Consider the following 19,263-nt stretch of genomic DNA (forward strand, 5'->3'; position numbering starts at 1 on the left):
CACATTGGCCCTGTCTTACAGAGCACCTGTCCTTTCTGGGTTACATCTGGCCATGTTCTTGGACTTCTTGTCCCATGGTTTGGAAGCCTGGACTTTGCCTCCTTCCTTATCTCCGAGGCCTGGGCATCCTTCCTGATTCTGGGCCAGCTGTATCCAGCTGCTCTGGATCTCTAAGTACGTTACATTGTGTGGACCATGCAAGCCTTTCCAGATGGCTTGTGCTGTTCCTTTGTCACCTGAATGAAGCTAGGGGGTTGGAAGTTAACGTCACCATTGATTTGTTTGGGGTTGTGTTTTTATTTTGGGAATAAGAAAATCTAAAAGCCAAACTAATGGCAGAATTTTTTTCCTGGGTCATCTCAGCTCAAGTCTTAGTAATTTTTTGTTTTGCCTTGTTTTGAATTTTATTTATTTTACATTTCGATGGCAGTTTCCCTTCCCTCTTCTCCTTGTCCCACCCTTCCCCTATCCCCCTCCCCCCACACCTCCACTTACTCCTCCTCTTCAGAAAAGGGCCAGCCTCAATGGATATCAACCAGCCATGGCATATCAAGATGCAGTAAGACTAGGCCCCTCCTCTTCTATTAAGACTACACAAGGCAAGTAACAGGAAAGGGTTCTAAGGACAGGAAATGGAGGCAGAGCCAGATCCTGTTGCCACTGTTAGGAGTTCCACAGGAAGACCAAGCTACACAACTGTAACACATGTGTGGAAGGCCTACATCAGTCCCATGCAGGCTCCTTGGTTGGAAGTTCAGTCTTCGTGAGCCCCAAGGGGCTCAAGTTGGTAGATTCTCTGGCTTTTCTTGTGCTGTCCTTGACGGCTCTGCCTGTTACAGTCTTTCTTCCCCCTCTTCCTCGTGACTCCCCAAACTCCACCTAATGTGTGGCTGTGGGTAAGGTTAAATACGATTTATTTATTTATTGGAAGTTTTTTGAGACAGGGTCTCACAATGTAGCTCTGGTTGGCCTGAAACCACAACTACAAAGATCAACCTGGCCTCGAACTTAGAGATTCACCTGCCTCTGCCTCCCAAGTGCTGAGGTTAAATGTGTCAATCACCATGTGTCATCTATTTTTATTTTATGTGCATGTATGAGTGCCTGAATGTATGTATGTCTATCACATGCCTACCTGGTGCCCAAGGAGGCAAAAAAAAAAAAAAAAGATAGTTAGATTTTCTAAAACTGAAGTCACAAGCAGATTTAAGCTGCCATAAGGGGGCTAGAAACTGGACCCAGGTCTTCTGCAAGAACTGAAAGTGTTCTTAACTGCTGAGCCATCTCTACAGCACCAAGTCTTGGAAATTTTATCTGTTTTGTTCCTTGATTCCAGTCCAACCAGAGACCACACATATTGCCTTGGCCATTGAATTAGATAAAACAAAGGAAAAGAATTTTCAGTACTTCTAGTTTAGAATTATGTCAGGCATACTGTTGGGGGGGGGGGATCTGCTAATTAAATATGCAACTGGAGTGAAAAATAATCTTGCTGTTTATAATAGAAAGAGAAAAGTATAATAGAAAGAGAAAAGATTGTCTTCTTGTGCATTCAGATTTGACCTGCTGCTTTGGTTCTGGGCACAGTGATCTGAGGCCCTGTTCACTGGCCATGTTCGTCCCACAAGGCTACAATTTCCAGCTCCTGTGTTGTGTTTTCCAAAACAATTACATTCTTCTGCCTCCCCCCCCCCCATTTTCTGTTTAATATACATCACGATTCTTGGGAAACAATAAGCTGTCTTTCACTCTGAATTCATGAATTTGGACCCATAAGTAACATGTAGAAGGTACCAAAGCGGGAACAGAAAGCAGGGTCACCCTGGAAAGACAAAATACTTCCTTTGGAAACTTCAAAAGTCATTTTAAAAAGATGGGTCCAGCTGATCATGTGGTTCAATCATTCTATGAGACCTACATGGAAGATATTCTTTGGTTTGGTTTGGTTTGGTTTGGTTTGGTTTGGTTTGGTTTGGTTTGGTTTGGTTTGGATTGTTGAGATGCACGGGTCTTGTTCTGTAGCCCAGCTGGCCCCAACCTGATGCGGGTCCTCCTGTCCCTGCCTCCCAAACTCTAGGATTACAGGAACATACTGTCATGCCCTGTTAATTTTTCTTTTTTTAATTTTAAAATCAGAACTTTGTTGAAGTTATTTAAACATATTCTTTGGTGTAATTATTTTGTTGTCTAGTAAAATATTTACTCTCCTTGATATTGTCAGACTAGGGAGCCTATAGTATGATGCTCACTTCACTAATCCTAAATCTCATGTTTTGAGACACAGCTTTGCTCTATGGACCAGGCTTGCTGGGGCTTATGATCCTCCTGCTTCCTCCTGCCTCAGTCTCTCAAGGGCTAGAATTATAAGAATGTGCCACTACAGCAGGGAAGGCCTTTTATTAGCACCTCAACCACCAAGATTTTAAGGGATTAAAAAGGAAGTCTGAAAATAGCTTAGGATGCTAAGAGTATCTCAAGGAAACTTCAAAAATGTCTAACATTGAAAGAAATGGTCACTTTAAAAAAAAAGTAGAAAGAAGAAAAGAAAATTGGTCTGAGCATGATCATATTGCTAGCTGATTTTAGTGGAATTCTTTTTTTTTTAAACTACCACCTGTGCTCTTTAAAATATTAAAATGCAGGAGTGGATAGACAACTCAGAAGTTAAGCGCATAAGCTATTCTTCCTGAGAGCCTGGGTTGATTCCCAGTACTCATGGTAGCTCACAACTGTCTGTCCCTCCAGTTCTAGGACTCTGATGCCCTCTTCTAGCCTCTGTGGGCACCAGGCACAGTGGTACACAGACATATCTAGGTAAAATGCCCCTTCATCATCACCACAACAAACTAAAATATATTCTTATAAAAAATTAATACAATGTTGGCTCCTAAGAGAATCCATGATTGTAAAGTAAGAGAGTCTGGGGTGTGTGTGTGTGTGTGTGTGTGTGTGTATGCACATGTGTATGCACATGTGTATGTATGTGTGTGAATGTTAAAGTATCAGAAGATAGTATTTATGGTTTGAGTGTGTTAAATGGATTTGAAGACTTTGAAGTCCCTGATTTGATAAATATGTTTGTTCATTCATTCATGAAATATTTATGACTGTCTCCTACATATCAGAGAAATCTCTAGCAATATGAATTCGCAGCTACTAGTCCTGAGAGGCAGACACTATCGTCCAGATAAAAGAATGGTGATATAATGTACAACTCACATGTTTAAGAAGCACCTGGAACATGAGCACTGTAAACTGAGGCTCTTAGTCTGCCTCCTGCTAGGAACTCAGTCCAGGGACACCTTCTGTCCCATGATAAGTGCCTGAAATGTGGACTCACTGAGCTGGAGACTGGACACGGTTCCATCTGGTATGTCTAGAACTATTCTCTTTTGCCCTAGCTAGAGACTCTCAGCTCATCTTCTCCCTCTTCCCAGCCTTGTTGTTTCCCCTTAGCTCAGAGGAAGCTGTGGTCAGAGGAAGCATTGCACGGCTGCATCTTATTCTCTAGGATGCTAGGGGCTTCAGGCCACTAATCCTGAATGCATTGTGTGTGTGGAGAGGAGACCTATTCATAAAGGAGAGGCCCATTCACATACTGAGCTCTGCTTGATCTGGAAGAGTAGATGCGGACAATCACCACTGTGTCCACCGTCCAGGAAGCCTGGCTAAGCCAAAGCCAGCAGCTCTCAATACATCATTATGTCATAGAAGAGATAGAGCAGCCATCATTGAAATGTTGTAGGGAAATAGACTATGCGCTCTATCCACAAGGACGCCATGATTTCATCCTTTATTTTTTGCCTGGATTCTAACACTGTCCATTGTTCAAAGGGCAGTGTTTCCAAACTATGCCTAATTTACACACAGCACTGATTGGTTTCTGCTCCTTGGATGTGATAGTAGGAAAAGAAGATGAAGAGAGAGGAGGGAAGAGGGAGGAGAGAGGAGGGAGGAGGGGGAGGATACACTTTATTGTTCTCCACAATTTTTATTTTATCATTTCGGAGCACTCAGACGAGGGTTTGGGAATCTTCGTTCAGCTTCTCTTAATGAAGCCACAGCGAGCACTTAATGCTGCTTCAGTTCGCACACACAAACTTTCTAATTATAAAAGGCCCCTTTCAGGCTCATTCAGGGCATATAATCTTATTTGCAGCCCCTAATTGGAGGGCTGTGTTTGTTGAAAAGAACAGAAGTCTCCAGTCATTTCGGAGAAAGCTGCCCCATCAATGCCCGTGGGAAGAAAAGAACTATTTATTTTATCTGTTAATCCCAAGTACAAACACAGCGAAGCTGTCTTTTCTAATAGTGACCTATTTCATGTTCAATTGGGAGAGAGCTAGCTTTGCTCAATAAGACTTTTGTGGCAACCAAAAAAAAGTCAATCTTATTAGGAGTCCCATTGAAAAGCTTCCAATAACTTATCTTTTCAAGAACTGAACCGAATCCCCAGTTGAATCCTCTCTGTTGTCTGACACAAAATTCCAAATCTGGGCGGGAAGAAACCTCAACTAGTGAGCCCCATCTAGTGACAGGGAAGTAGAGTACCAGGGTGAAATCGCGCTCTATAATTAGCCCATATCTTTAAATCTACTTTTTAAAAATTCTTCTATATGTGACCATGCCTTTATGTTTTATCATCATTTTGCCTATTCCTGTACTTCTAAGAATCACTTCTGTACTATACCAATTTCCTTCGGATAGCTTTAAATCTGAGTCTTAAAGAATGCTTAAAACAAATGAGATCACCTCATGTGTTTGATATAAGTAGAATTACTTGTGTGTTGATTCTATTTTTACCAAAGATAGGGTCTAAAGGGTCTTTATTCTGAAGGGCTTCACAATAATGAAGTTCTGGCGGGAAAATTGCAGTTCTGAGCCTGTGAACAGTTTCAAAGTCATCTTTCTTAGGCAGTCTCCATATTTGATGGCTGTGTTGTTTGGGATGCATGTCCTATAGCTGGCAGCATTAGAAGTTAAGTTAGTCTCCCTTCTTTCTTTTCTTCGTCTGCATTTCTTGACAAAGATGTCAACATGCCATGATTGACTTTAGTCATACATGGTAAATTCCTTTGCTAATGAGTCTGCCCTCAAAAGGCAAACCCTCTTTGCATGCCCTCCGCCACTCATTAATAACATATGTCACTTTACGTAGAAACAGAAGGCATCCCTCCATCTCTCTGTACTCCAGTTGATTTCAGAATCTTTCCATTAGCTTACGTGGTCAGATCTCCTTAGATATGTAGAAGCATCTAGATTACGGAGGAAAGTCTCTGCACTGCCGTTTGCTGTTCAACATTGACTCTGAGCAGTCATATCTCCCTATGACGTACCCAGAGCTCAGAGTACCAAGCTGGACAGAGTCAGATCCCTCACCTCGCAGCTGCCAGACTTTAGACAAATCACTTCTCTCGGCCACAAACATGTCACTGTGTGTTGTATTTGTTTCACAGAGCTCTTATGAAGATGAATTGAATGCAGCCCATGAAGTGCTTAGCTCAGGGCCTGGCAAGTAGCAAAGAGCTCAGAAATACTGTTATCGCTTAAGAAATGAAGGGCTCAGCAGCATCACTCTCAAGATGCTTGAAAAGATGGATGGGATGGGGAAAACGTCAGTCAACTCTAAGGCATTCTATCAATGTTAAGGACGAGGGTGAGCCTAGCAGGACCCTCAAGGAAAGGCCTTTAAAAAAGAATGTTGTTGAAATGAGAGAACATGGGCTTTTACAGATCAGCCTAAGCTTCAAGGCAGAATAGAACTGTGTTGACCTCATGGTTTGTATTGTTGCCTACAAGTGACTTGAGGTTGTAAGTATTCTCAGAGAAGAAGAAAGACAGAGACAGTTTATGTAATTGTACTCCCTGGCTCTGAATGCCCATTTTATCTTCAGAGATCTTTGCATACTTGCTTATGGTTATGAGTTTTAAACAGTCTGTTCCAGGTCTGTTGCTTCTGGGCCATATATGCCCACATAGTCAGGGGTCATGTCTGCGTGGGCCCACACTCCATCCACACATGTGTCGAGTCAGTGACCAGAAGAAGCCAGCAGAGCCTAACATGTCCTCTGTGTGACGCAATGTCCAAGGAAACCCAAGAGCACAGAGTGCAGAGCCTACGGAGCCCACAAGCAGATTTAAAGCGCATGAGAGTCACTCATACTCTCGCACATTCGGCTGGGAAGAGAGGCTGCCTGCAGCCTGCACCTCTGTGAGTGTTCTGTGTAATGCTAGGCAAGGAACCTGTCTGAACTTGTTTGTTTATTTATAAGAGTAGACCAATAACGACAAAGCCCATTTCCCAGAGTTCTTCAGAAATTCATGATTCCACTCATGCATAGCGCCCAGAACGATCTGACGTCATACATTTACCTAACAAAGGCAATTACAGCATATTCTGAAATTAAAACCCCACCTAGACATTGCTTTTGATTTTTCTCCCTCCAAAGCCCTCAGACCACTTTCCCAAACTATTAAATAGAACCAGATAAAAATAGCAACAAGAAATACTGTACTGGGTGATTTGCTTGGAGGTGCTATGAACCTTCCAAGTCTAGTGGGTTCAGGAGTGTGCAGGAATGGCCATTATTACTGCTAATAACCTCTCACTGTCTAAAGCAAAGCTGAACAGAGGACTTCAGACTTTCCTCCAGCAGTTGGTCCTTAAGGGTCTGACTACCAGATGTAGGCATGTTGAATCTTTAAAAAACAAAAAAAGGAAAGAAAAGAAAAGAAAGGCATGTTTTAAAATATCTCCGCAGCTCACTCCTTGGTGACTGTTAACAGTTGAACTAACTGTTAGCCTCCTGGAAGATTAGATGTCAGGATAATTAGCTCTCTGCCACACGAAATCTCTGTTTTTCAAATGTATTCCCCTTTCCCACCACGTCTCCTAGTTGACACGATCCGTTATTACAGAATGCCGGTTCTTCCATGTCTCCTCAGTGCCCTCACAGATCATGTCCTTTCACAACTCATCACGGAGCACTCCACTGATGCTATTAACTTTGATGTTTTATTTTACAATGCACTTTGCATCCAAGTACCAGAGGAAACAAAAAGCAAGGTAGACAGGTAGGCCAGCTATGGAAAAATCATTTCTAATAACCCACCTTTACTTCAATCTCTCTCTCTCTCTCTCTCTCTCTCTCTCTCTCTCTCTCTCTCTCTCTCTCTCTCTCTCTCTCTCTCTCCTTGTCTTTATGCTCTCGTGTATCATAGAGGCTGTGAAATGCACATTTCTCTATAATCCCAGATCTGTGAGTCTCTCATTTCATTATCTGACATTAGTGTCTATGGTCCTTCCCATTTCATTAGTCTAGATGACCTGGGCTTGGCCTTATAGCACTAGGGAATAACAGTCTCTTTTCTATAATAAATGTAGCCTGGTAAAAGCTAGATCAGAAAAGAATGAGATAGAATGGAGAATTAGCCAGAGGAACCATGCACCTATTGAAGTTTTTGGCTGGAAGGAATCTGAAAGGCTCGGTCTATAGCCCTGCACTTTGCTCAGACCCAATACCCAGCCAATCAGTAATCACAGCTCTCCTGCGTGGGCATCCATAGGATGCCCTGCCTCTGGCATCACTTAAGAAAGCTCGGCACCAGTGCAACTTCCTGTCTTCTGCCTGAAGCTCACACTCTCCTTTCAGCTGTGGGGAGAATGATTGTGTTTCATGTCTCTTGGAAGTGTCCAAGGGGCAGAAAAGTGAAATGACCCCACCCCCATCACTTGTAGACTAATTGTAGAAATTCCAGAGTTGTCTGAAAATGGTATTAAATCAGTGTCTGAGGTAGATAGAGAGTGAGTGAAGAGTGTGTTTCTTGCCTCCCTCTCAGTCCTCCACCATCATCGCTGCACCTCTCTCAGGCTCTGAGGACATCCTTCAGCCCACCTTCACAGCGTAGAAATAAATGTGCAAACCCCTAGGACTGTGAAACCACCCTACCTTCATGCAAGGCATCTCCCCCATCCAATTCTTTTCAAACTCTAAGGATGAGCTAAGTCCTAAGGGCCAAATGTTTCCAACAATTATTAAGACTCAGGAATCATTATCTGGAGACTTAGAACAGGCTGGGAATCGACCTGTTCTGCTTTCCTCGTGCTTTCTCTGGGACTGGGGGTGGGTGTGGGTGGAGGGGGCTTTCTCAGTGCTAAGCCCGACTTGTGAATGGCTTTGCTGAACAGTTTCTGATGCATACCTAGTCCAGTGTCTAGATGCTAGCAGCCAGTCTACTGAACATCAAGCACTCTGGCAATGTGTGTAATGAACACAGCATTGAGTTCCTGGATCGGGATGACCTTGACTTACTGCTGAATGACTTTCATCATTTGCTTAACCTCAACGCTTCAGGCTCTCTCTGTGTAAAATGGAGCTATGGGGGATGTCAAGAATTTGGAAAAAACAAAAACAAACACTAAACTAAACAGTTGTCAGATCTGTGAAGTACTCAGCCCAGGATCTGAGCTACTTCCGTGGTCACACATGGGAACTTCTGTAATCACTGTGGTGACCCTGCTCTGTGCCAAGGACTGTGCCAGGGACAAAATGCCAGTGGTCACAGGATCAGAACAAAGAGATCATAGTGGCATTTTCATATGCGGGACCTTTTGGTGAATAGCTAAGCCCCGCCTCACATCACAGTTGGGTTAGGAGATTTTGGGGGGAGGGGCTCCCCACTAAGAAGATTATGGGGCTGCCGTCCTTACTTATAATTAAGCATAAAACATCACTAAGCCATAATTAAATGTAAAGAAACAGAAGAGTGTTAGGTATTTTCCCACTGTGATGACAGACTCCGTGCTTCTTTTGAAATATAAAAAGCTCTTGTTTTCAAGACGATTTTTTTGGAGGGGGAGGTGTGTACGTCTTGTAGATAATAAGGCTGATCCCTACACAGCTGACACCACGATGCCAAGGGTCTTCTTCATGCTTAGGGAATGAACCAGAAGGTAGGCATGAGTGGAGAGACTCCTGGGGTCTTGATAAGTCACCAGCTACTTGCTAAACACCATAAAGTGTGGAACAGTCATTAGATATTCTGAGACATGGGGGTGGGGCGGAAGCAAACGGGAAAGTTTTCCAAGTGGACAGTGTGTTTTCTATGGGATACATTTTCCTCCTTCCTTCCCCCTCCCTCTTGTCTTCCTTCCCTCTTTCTTTGTAAGAGAGGGTCTCCTGGTCGTCCCATTGTAGTCTGGGACTAGCTTGAACTTGTGATCCTTCCAGGCCCAGCCTTTGAAGTGTTAGGACTCCAGCTATGTGCATCACAGCTTAAAAAAAAAAAGTACCCCTTTCAAACACAGGTCAAAGGAGTCCTGGCAAGCAAGCGGTTGTAGAGCCTGTTATATAGTCTGCTACATGGTCGTCGTAAGGTGCCACCGGTGGTTGAGCTGAGTATTCTGAGCACTGGCCTGCAAAGGCTCTGCTTTACTCTTCTCAGTCTTGCCCTTTCTTCAGTTAAGGATGTCTCTCCTGAAGGGTACAGAGGGGCTGTAGGGAAGTTGGTGGCACCTGGAGAGGCTCATCTTAGTGGCTGACCAGTCACCTTTATAATGTAAACGAAAAAGATAAGAGTCTGGAAGAGGTGCAGAAACCCCCGACAGGAAACTTTCTCAGGCATAGACAGAAACAATTTACACGACCACTGTAAATAGTTAATAAAATCCATTTTACAGTCCACCTACTTAGATTTCCATTACATCCTGTTCTGTTTCAAACATGCATTTTTCTCTTTGGATTGTTAGGCAATGAAGAGCCAAGCCATTTATCAAGCAGTGTCTTCGTATTCTTTTAGAATGTTTTAGTATTTCCAGGAAACACTGGGTTTCTATAATTAATCTCCCACAAGAAGCCATTTTAGAAAGACTCCAGAACAGTGGAAAGAAAGAAAAAAGTACTAAACTTTTTTTTTTCTTCCTGAGAGTTTTTTCAGTTCTCATGAATGGAAATGTCCAGAGGCAGATGCCTTGGCAGTGATAGTGCACACTGTGAACTGTTCCGTTCCACACACGGAGAGAGAAACAATGGAGGAGAGCTCCAGGCTTGCAAAAGCATCCTGTAGCAAAGCTGTTGTTAACTGGGTCCTACAGCAGCGCCATGCTGCGCTGGAAGAACAGCAGCTCTGTGGCAGGGAGCTGGGTTTCCGCAGCTTTTATACCTTGGGTAAAATCACAGATACCTGGCTTAGGTGTGAGCCAACACCACTGCATGTGGTAATCATGACAAATATCAGTACTTACCATGCACCGGGCATTAAAAAGATGCATCCATAATTTCATGCATTTTACATACTCATCACCTCTTTGAGTCCTCACCAAACTCTCTTAGGAAAGTTCTAATAGTTTTACACACAGAAAATCTATTTCTTTTTTTATTTCAATATTTTAACAAACCTTATATGAGAGAAACTTGCAAATAAATAAAAAAGATCACATTTTCCTTCCATTCCTGCGTTTCTTTCTAAGACTGATCTTTCTGGTCACAGGGGAATGTGCAAGGCTGCAGTGGCCTATGACACTAGAGGCACTAACCCCACTCTGGGGAGGTTCCACCTGAAGCTGCCGAGCTTGACTCCTTGAAGCAGTTTGATTGGCCTCCTGCCCAAATGGACAGTTTTGAGACGGTTCAATCTCCTCTGACAGGTTAATAAATACTAGGAAGGGCTCCTGCCTTTTCTTATATGTACCTAAGGGCTCAAGAAAACAATCTGAAAACCCAAGGGGATGGTCTTGCTTCCATAGAAATTTCAAAGCGTCTCTCTCTCTCTCTCCCCCTCCCCCGCCCCCTCCCTCCCTCTCCCTCTCCCCCCTCTCTCATGTGTGTGTGTGTATCCATGTGTGTAGTGTGTGTCTGTGTGTGTGGTGCTGGGGACCAAACCCAGGAACCCATGGTCCACTACTGAGCTCCACTCCGAACTTCTTTATTTTTTTTATTTTTTTGAGACAGGGTTTCTCTGTATAGCCCTGGCTGTCCTGGAGCTCACTCTGTAGACCAGGCTGGCCTTGAACTTAGAAATTTGCCTGCCTCTGCCTCCCAAGTGCTGGGATTAAAGGCGTGCACCACCACTGCCCCGCTCACTCCAGACTTCTTGTGTGCACTGTATGGAGGCCAGAGGTCCACCCTAGCTGTTGTTCTTCGGCCACCATCCACCTATTTTTTTGTTTGTTTGTTTGTTTAAGACAAGAGTCCTTCATTGGTCTGAAGCTTAACTTCTAGGTTAGGTTGGCTGGCCAGTGAGTTCCTGGGGACCTCCTGTCCTGCCTCCCAGTGCTGGGATTACAGGTATCCACCACTATGCCTTGCTTTTAAATTTTGGTCATGGAAATAGAGTTAAGGAGTTCCCCACCACCACCACCACATGTGTGACAAGCACGTTACTGACTAGGCCACCTCCTTCCTACGTTTTTTTTTTTTTTTTAATCCGGGTTGTACTGAATTCCCAGGCAGTTTTGGGGGGTAAATTAATCCCCAGGACAACCTTATTGGGCATCACTTCATCTGTATGACATCCCGTTGCACTCATTTGAATATTTCCTTCCCGAACCAGGGGAAGGTTGCTGTGCTGAGACCACAGGCAACGCGGTTGTCAGGTAAGACTTAATTTTGCACAATGTCACTTGATTAAGCAGGCAATCATTTTCACCGCTGTGCCTGCGGGGAAAGTTTTGAATCACGTGAACGCCCATATCTATACTTCAGAGTGCAAGAAGCAGGAACTGATATTACATGTAAAATGAGTGTTTAGTGAGGGGATCAATTCAAATGGTAGAAGCAGGGTTTAGGGAACGGGAGGGATGATAGAGCATCCCAGTGCTGGCTGTCCCCAATGGGAGCTGTTCATCTTAAAGAGAAAGTTATAGGGACCAGAGAGACAACTATATCAGAGAGCCACATGACCAGGGCAATGAATGGCTTTGGAGAGGGACAGAGTTAGATTCAGCGACTATATAGAGAGAAAGCCAAGGGGATAGATACTCTTGCTTCAGTTCTGCTCATCAAATACTCTTAACCAGGGGAGCAAGCAGCCAGTATGTGGTTGTAGGCCAGAGGGACCTGCTCACAAAAGCCAAGGCAAGGAGCAGGGACAGAGGGAAGACACTCGGCACACAATCTCATTAAGTTTCTCTCCACTGAGGTACACAGCATCAGCATCCCCTCCTGCTGTGACATGAGTCATTTAATAAAGAAGTAATTAGGGGGAAAACCTAACATGGAATTAGGTGGCTAATTTTATGCCTGCAGTAGAAATCAGAGTTGTAAATTCCTCATTGTGTTTTATGAGTCAGAACTGGATGCACCCAAAGGGTCTCGGGAACACCCAAGACTCACAAAGCACCCTCAGATCATGGGCAAGAGGGAGTCAGAGGAAATCAGCTGCCAAAAGACAATGGGAACAGTCAAAAGTCACCAGGAAGTAGATGTCAGAAGGAGAGTCACGGGGCTTGAAACTGCTGGCAAACCCCCTCAAGGTACTTACTGTATCCAAAGGCCCTCTTTTAGTGGTATAAGTGAAGACTGACTTAATTATGTCCTAAAAGTTTATTTTTTCTTGGTGTTCTTTGACAGTATAGACAGAAGACCAACCAGAGGGAGAAGCATTATCCTGTAGATAATTTAAAGATGGCAGACACTTACATGGTCGACGAGGTTGTAGTACACTGGCAAATCACTTGCCTAGCATTTGCCAGACCATGGATTCAATTGTTTCTACGACTGGAGGGAAGGTTATGGCGAGATAAACCCAATTTTCAGCTAAGTAGCTAGAGAAAGGTTGATTAAGACTGTGGAGTCTGGTTAAGACTGTGATAGAGTTTTCAAAGCAAAAGATTTGGAATCCTAAACATGCTATTTGATGTATTACCTTGAGGGTATTAGATAATCTCTACAAACCTCACTATTTTGCCTAATGAAATTGGGATAGTTTATCACCTTTCTTCGAGTTTTGTCAATTAAATATTGTCTAAGTTGCTTAAGATAGGACTTTGCAGCAAGATGGCTGACTAGAAGCCATGTCTTAGTGAAGGGCTGATTAGAGTTTGATTCATCAAGAGAACATGGGTATTTTTATCACCCCATTAACTACTTCTCCAGTCCTCAAAATGTACCTGAGAAAACTTTTCTACACCCAGACCCACAGACATCTCTACCATTGGATGGAATTTGTTGCTATGACTACAACCGATGCAGCTCTAACTGCAGAATCAGGTAAATTCCAGCAAGCTGGGTTAAAAGAGCCTCCACTAGAAAATTTATCAAATTTGTGCCAATAGAAATGTTGTTGCTAGAAATTAAGGAGAGCCCCAGTAACTTTGCCAAATGTTATTGGTTAGAAATCGGCATCTTTCCTTAAGAGTCTTAGCCATCTCGATTGAATACTTTAAGAACTGACTCAAAAAGAAGCTTGAAGACAATCTAATTACAGTTTAAAAAGAAAAGACATCCCAAAGCAGACTACAGTAAATCTCAGTAGCTATCTGGAGGAAGAAGAAAGAGAGGAGAAAGAGAAAAATAGCACCAAGAAGACCAATCAAATGGCAGGTGAGCAGCCACATGGAAGGGACCGGAGCTTTGGGGTAAGAATGAAGACCAAAGCGTTAGAGAGAGCTTGCTTGGTCTGTAGCCAGCATTTGAGAGAAAGAGACAGAAGATATAGGGAAAGTTGTGCTTTTTTGAGTTAGGTCTCTGAAAGGTTGGCAGACCTGACAGAACCTCATAGTGGCCCTGGAGCAACTACAGTGAAGGTGGCAGTGATTCTGGGAAAGAAAATACATTATCTCAACATCTCTGTAACATGGCACAGTGAGAACCTGCTGTGATGAAGCATCATGACCATAGGCAACTTATAGCAAAAAGCCACTGTTTGCACTTATAGTCAGGTGACTGAGGGTCCCCCATGGGGATACACAGACGCAAGTGGCAGGCCCGGTGGGAGGAACAATATGCTGGCCACTCACATCCTTTACCACAAGCATGAAGTGGAGAGAGGACAGTCTGGGCCATGATTTCTCCATCAAAGCCATGCCTTCTGATCCTTCCCAAACAGTGTCTGCTACCAATGGACACTAAGTGGGACATTCTCATTCAAACCAGCACACTTGTCTACCTAAGGGGTGGCCCTTTTGCCAGGTAACTGGCCATCCACTGGATTGACTCTTAAAGGAAGAGACAATGGCATATCTCCACCCAGAGAGAAACTCGATTCTTTACCAATGTGATGGAAAGGTTTCGCAGTCACTGCTGCTGGAACCACCAGCAGTGTCCCAGTGAGGAATCACAGAACTGTGGGAACTATTTATACGTTCTAAACATTGAGTTTGGCACCATACAGCCCCCTCCGTCCCCATTGTGGCTGACCCTGCAAGATCACAGCAGCCATGATTGAGCGGGACTTACCTCATCTTCCCACAGCTCACAGAACAGAGTCAAGAAAACTCTACACCCTGCAGGATCTGGGGATGCAATCAATTGATCAATAATAAATGAATGAATGAATGAATGAATGAATGAATATAGTAGGATTGGTAGAAATCAACATAGTGTATAATCCAGACCAGAGAAATCAAACACCAAATCCACCAGCGAGACAAAAAGTACAATGCAAGCCAGTGGCTGTATCCTGCCTCCATCCAGCTCTCCTTCCTCATTCTTTCTTATCTTCTTCATTATCATGCATCTTCACCCAGCTCTCCTTCCCTGTCTGAAGTTCTCTTTTTCTATGTAATACCATAGGCCAGTGTAGCAAGCTAACACTGTCACCTACTGTTTGCACTTTTTGAAAAACTATCTTCCCCTACCCACGACTTGCCCCTTTTTCTTCCTGTGCCCATTCCTCTTACTCAAACATCCCTCAAAGCCCAGAGACTAACCTGGTTTATGATATTTGGATACATATTCTACCACCTCTTTCTGGTCCACTGTTAGCCCAAACACCCATATCTCCAACAATATTTTTCTTTTGCATCATTTGCTCTGACTCCTGTGTATGGCCCTCTCCCCTTTACTTCCCATCTAACATCCTAATTGTAGACTAGTAACTGCCTGCCTTCTCTTCTTTTACATTCTACTCACAATACCCACAATGATGAACAGAGCAGGATACACAGTGCTATTAGGGTTCCTTTACCACTAAAGTCAGTTGGTAATTGGTTAAGTGTCTGTTTTGCAGTCACCTGCTACCTTGTTATTGAGTGAGTTAACGGATTCTAGTGACTGTTGCTGCAGACCCACGGGGCTGACTGGAGATAGAACCTGAGCCTAGCACAGCAGCTTATCCGATGAAAACAGCACCCTGGTTGTACTACAACCTAGTCTCTACTGAACTTTGTAAACACGTTCACTGATAGAAGGGCAGGGACCTGAGTTAAGAGAACAATAGCAATGACAACAGCAATCTAGCTACAGATAGGCAGATCCCAGGGCAAGAACAAGAAAACACTTTTAGGACACAACAAATTGGCAGAACTTACAAATTAAATTATTAGTATAAAAGGAGGAAAATAATCTCATTCAAAAGGCATAAAACTATTTTTAAATGAAAACTTCCAAAATAATATAGGAATCACATTCCAGGCCCATTAGAATAACTGATGACTTTTCAACTGAAACCATACAAGAGGGAGGCTGGGGTGGGTTAGGGGTGGGTTGGGGGGAGGTGTTGGGGAGGGGGGAGGTTTGATCTGATGTATTTCAAAGTTGGAATGATTACAACCAACCCAGTCAAATACCCCTGGAAAACATTCTGTCACAACTGAAGGTGAGAGAAACCGTTCCCACAGAGAAAGCAGTAAAAGGAAGTTATGGCCACTGTGGTAGTTTGAATGAAAATGACCCCATAGGTCCTAGGGTTTGGCACTATTAGGAGGTGTGGCCTTGTTGGAGTAGGTGTGACCTTGTTGGAGGAAGTGCACAGCTAGTGGTGTGCTTTGAGATCTCACACTCAAGGCAGGCTTAGTGTGACAGTCTCCTGCTGCCTGCAGATTCAGGTGTCGAACTCAGCTATCTCTCCCACATCACATCTGCCTGCATGCCGCCATGCTTCCCGCCATGATGATAATGGACAAAACCTCTCAACTGTAAGCCAGCCCCATTTAATGTTTCCTTTATAAGAGTTGCCATGGTCCTGGTGTCTCTGCACAGCAATAAAACCCTAAGACATCCATCATGCCAGTCCTACAGAGGATTTAAAAGGAATGCTTCGAACTGAAGAAAAACATAAACTGAAGAGACTGTAGGAGAAAATTAAATAATGCTAAAACAGGCAAAAGAGGACCAAGAAATCCCCATCCAGCAAGTGGCACGGAACACTCCTTTAAATAACAACGCTGAATGTTAATGGTCTCAGTTGCTTCATGAAAAGATGCAGACATACAGATTGGAGTAGAAAACAGAATCTCAGATTTTTGCTTTCTCAAATGGAAAAAAACAAACAGTCAAACAAATAACAACAAAAACCCCACATCTTGATTAAAGAAAAGTATTTTAGGGTGAAAGCTTGGGAAAAGGTATTCTAAGCCAATGGTATGGTGAAATAAGTAGGCACTACTTAGTCCTAGGAAACAGACGTCATAATAACTGTCTGAGCAAAGAGACTTCATAACAAAGCAGTCAAAAGAAATAAAGGGGGTCACTTCATACTGATCAAGGGACTAACCCATCAAGAGGAAATTATAATTCTAAAGATACAGATCATAAATACAGGCATACCTCAAAGTAAATGCTAATGGGTTTTATATCACAGATTAACCCCAGCACAATAATACTGGGTGACTTTAATACCCCATTTTCACTATTAGACAAATCAAGGGGACAAAACTAAGTAAAGGGGCACTGAAATTAAATAGCATCATATATCAAATGGACCTATGGACATTTATGGAACATTCCACCCAAACACCAAAGAATGCATATTCTTCTCATCAGTGCAGAATTCTGTCTACAAGACCTGCAAAAAGCTAACACCAATACCACCCAAATGATTTCAAAAACAGAAAAGAAAAGAACACTTCCAGATACAAAGTTAACTTCTTATGAAGTTAATATCGTTCTGATACCAAAATCAGATAAAGACTTAATCTGAGAGGCACGTGTGCGCACACACACACTCTCTTCTGGTGTTGGAGGAGGGGAGAGAATGAACTAGAGGCCAATCTTCCTGATGAATATAGATATAAAATTATCAATAAAATCACGGTATGCCAAATTTAAGAATACATCCAAAGTCTCATTAATGTGATCAAGTGGGATTATTCTAAGGATGTAGTGATGTATAAATCAACACATGTAATTCACCACATAAATGAACTCAAAGAGAAAAAATCACATAATTTCAATTGATGCAAAAAAAAAAAAACCCAGTAATAAAACCCAACATCCCTTCATGATAAAAATGTTGGAGAGTCTAGGGATAGAGGGAACATATCTCAACATAATACAGACTTTATATCACAAACCTATAGAGAAAAACTTGAAACGTTCCCAATAAATTCAGAAACAAGACAGGTGTCCAGTCCCATCAATTTCAACACAGTGCTTGAAGTGTCCACTCTCAATCTAATTTCAATACAGTCCTTGAAGTCCTAGCTAGACCAAGAAGATGTGAGAAGGGAATAATATGAAAAGACTGAGTGAAAATCACTATTTACAGACGATAGGATTTTATGCATGAGAGACGCCAAAGACTCCACCAAGAAATGGCTAGATCTGCTCAACACTTTCATCAAAGTGGCAGGTTACAGAATTAACATACCAAACCAGTAGCCTTTCCGTGTACTCAAGATAATCATAATGGCAACGAAGTCACGGAAACAATTCTATCCATAGTAGCATGAGAGTACACTGGAGTTAACCTACCCAACGAGGTGAAGAACCTACACAATGAGAACTTTAAATCTTTCTTTAGTAGAAAGAAACTGGAAAAGCCACCCATGCACAGATAGGTAAGATTAATATTGTAAAGATGGCCATCCTATCAAAAACAGACTATAGATTCAATGTACTTCCCATAAAAAGTCCAATACAACTCTTCCTAGAAATAGAAAAAAAAGACAATCTAAAAATGTATATGGAAGCATACTGTACCTCAGATAGTCAAGTTGTCAACAGTAAAAACATGTCTCGAGGTATTCCCATTCTTAGTTTCCAGTTACATTATGACAGAGACATCTAGTAAAACAGGACGGTTCTGGCATAAGAAGAGACATGTTTATCAGTGGAGTACAACTGAGGACCCATAGAAGTCCAAGTACCTATCACTAGCTGATTTTTGACAAAGATGCTGAAAACATTCACTGAAGAAAAGGCAGTGTCGTTAACACATGATGTCAGAAGCACTGGATGAGTGTGACTTGATGAAATTAAAGAGCTCCTGACTGTAAAGGAAACTGGTAATAGACTGGAGGCAGCCTACAGAATAGAAAAAATCTTTGTATACAACAGATGATTGGTGTCTAGAATATACAAAGCACTAAAAATACCTAAATGTCAGAAAACAAACAGTCCAATTCAAAAAACAAAAAATGGCCAGGGAACTGATTGGAGAGCTCTCAACAGAAGGAGTAAAAATGGCTAAAAGGGTTTTTTGTTGTTTTGTTTTGTTTTTAAGTTACACTTCCTTAGTTATCATGGAAATAAAAATTAGAACTGCTTTTCACAGGGCTAGAAAGATGGTTCAGTACTTAAGAGCTTGAATGGTTCTTGCATAGGATCTGAGTTTGATCTCTAAGACGTGTATCAGAGCACTCCTAACTCTCTAACTTCAGCTTAGAGGAGCCCATGCACAGACCCACATTCTGCCCTACATACTCATACAACTTAAAAATGTAAAAAAGTCCATAAAACTACTTTAAGGTTTCACTTGACCTGGGTAAGGGTGGCTAATATGAAGATGGAGAGGATGTGGGGGAAAGGGGACCCTCACGCACTGTTATTGGAAACACAGACTGATGAGTGAATCAATCCAGACCTGGAAAAACACTGTACGTTCTCTCTCAGATGAAGACGCTAGTGTTGAATGCACAATCCACTTGGAGTACCTGTGGAAAGTAGGAAATTAAGAAGGGGCCACAGAGGGGACACAATCAAGATCTCAAAGGAGAGGGGATGGTTGAACGTAGGTAGTATGAAGGTGGTCATGAATGAAGGAAGAAGTGTGTAAAGGGTGCTGGGAAGGTAAAATAGGAAGACAGGGAGGGAGGGGTGGGTCACTACCACTAAGGACATTAGAAAAAGCCATATGCAAGCCTGCTCCTTGATAAGCTTCCTT

The sequence above is a fragment of the Mus caroli genome, unplaced genomic scaffold (assembly GCF_978045245.1).
Source record: "Mus caroli unplaced genomic scaffold, Mus_caroli_1 scaffold_4, whole genome shotgun sequence".
In the NCBI taxonomy this organism is placed as follows: domain Eukaryota; kingdom Metazoa; phylum Chordata; class Mammalia; order Rodentia; family Muridae; genus Mus; species Mus caroli.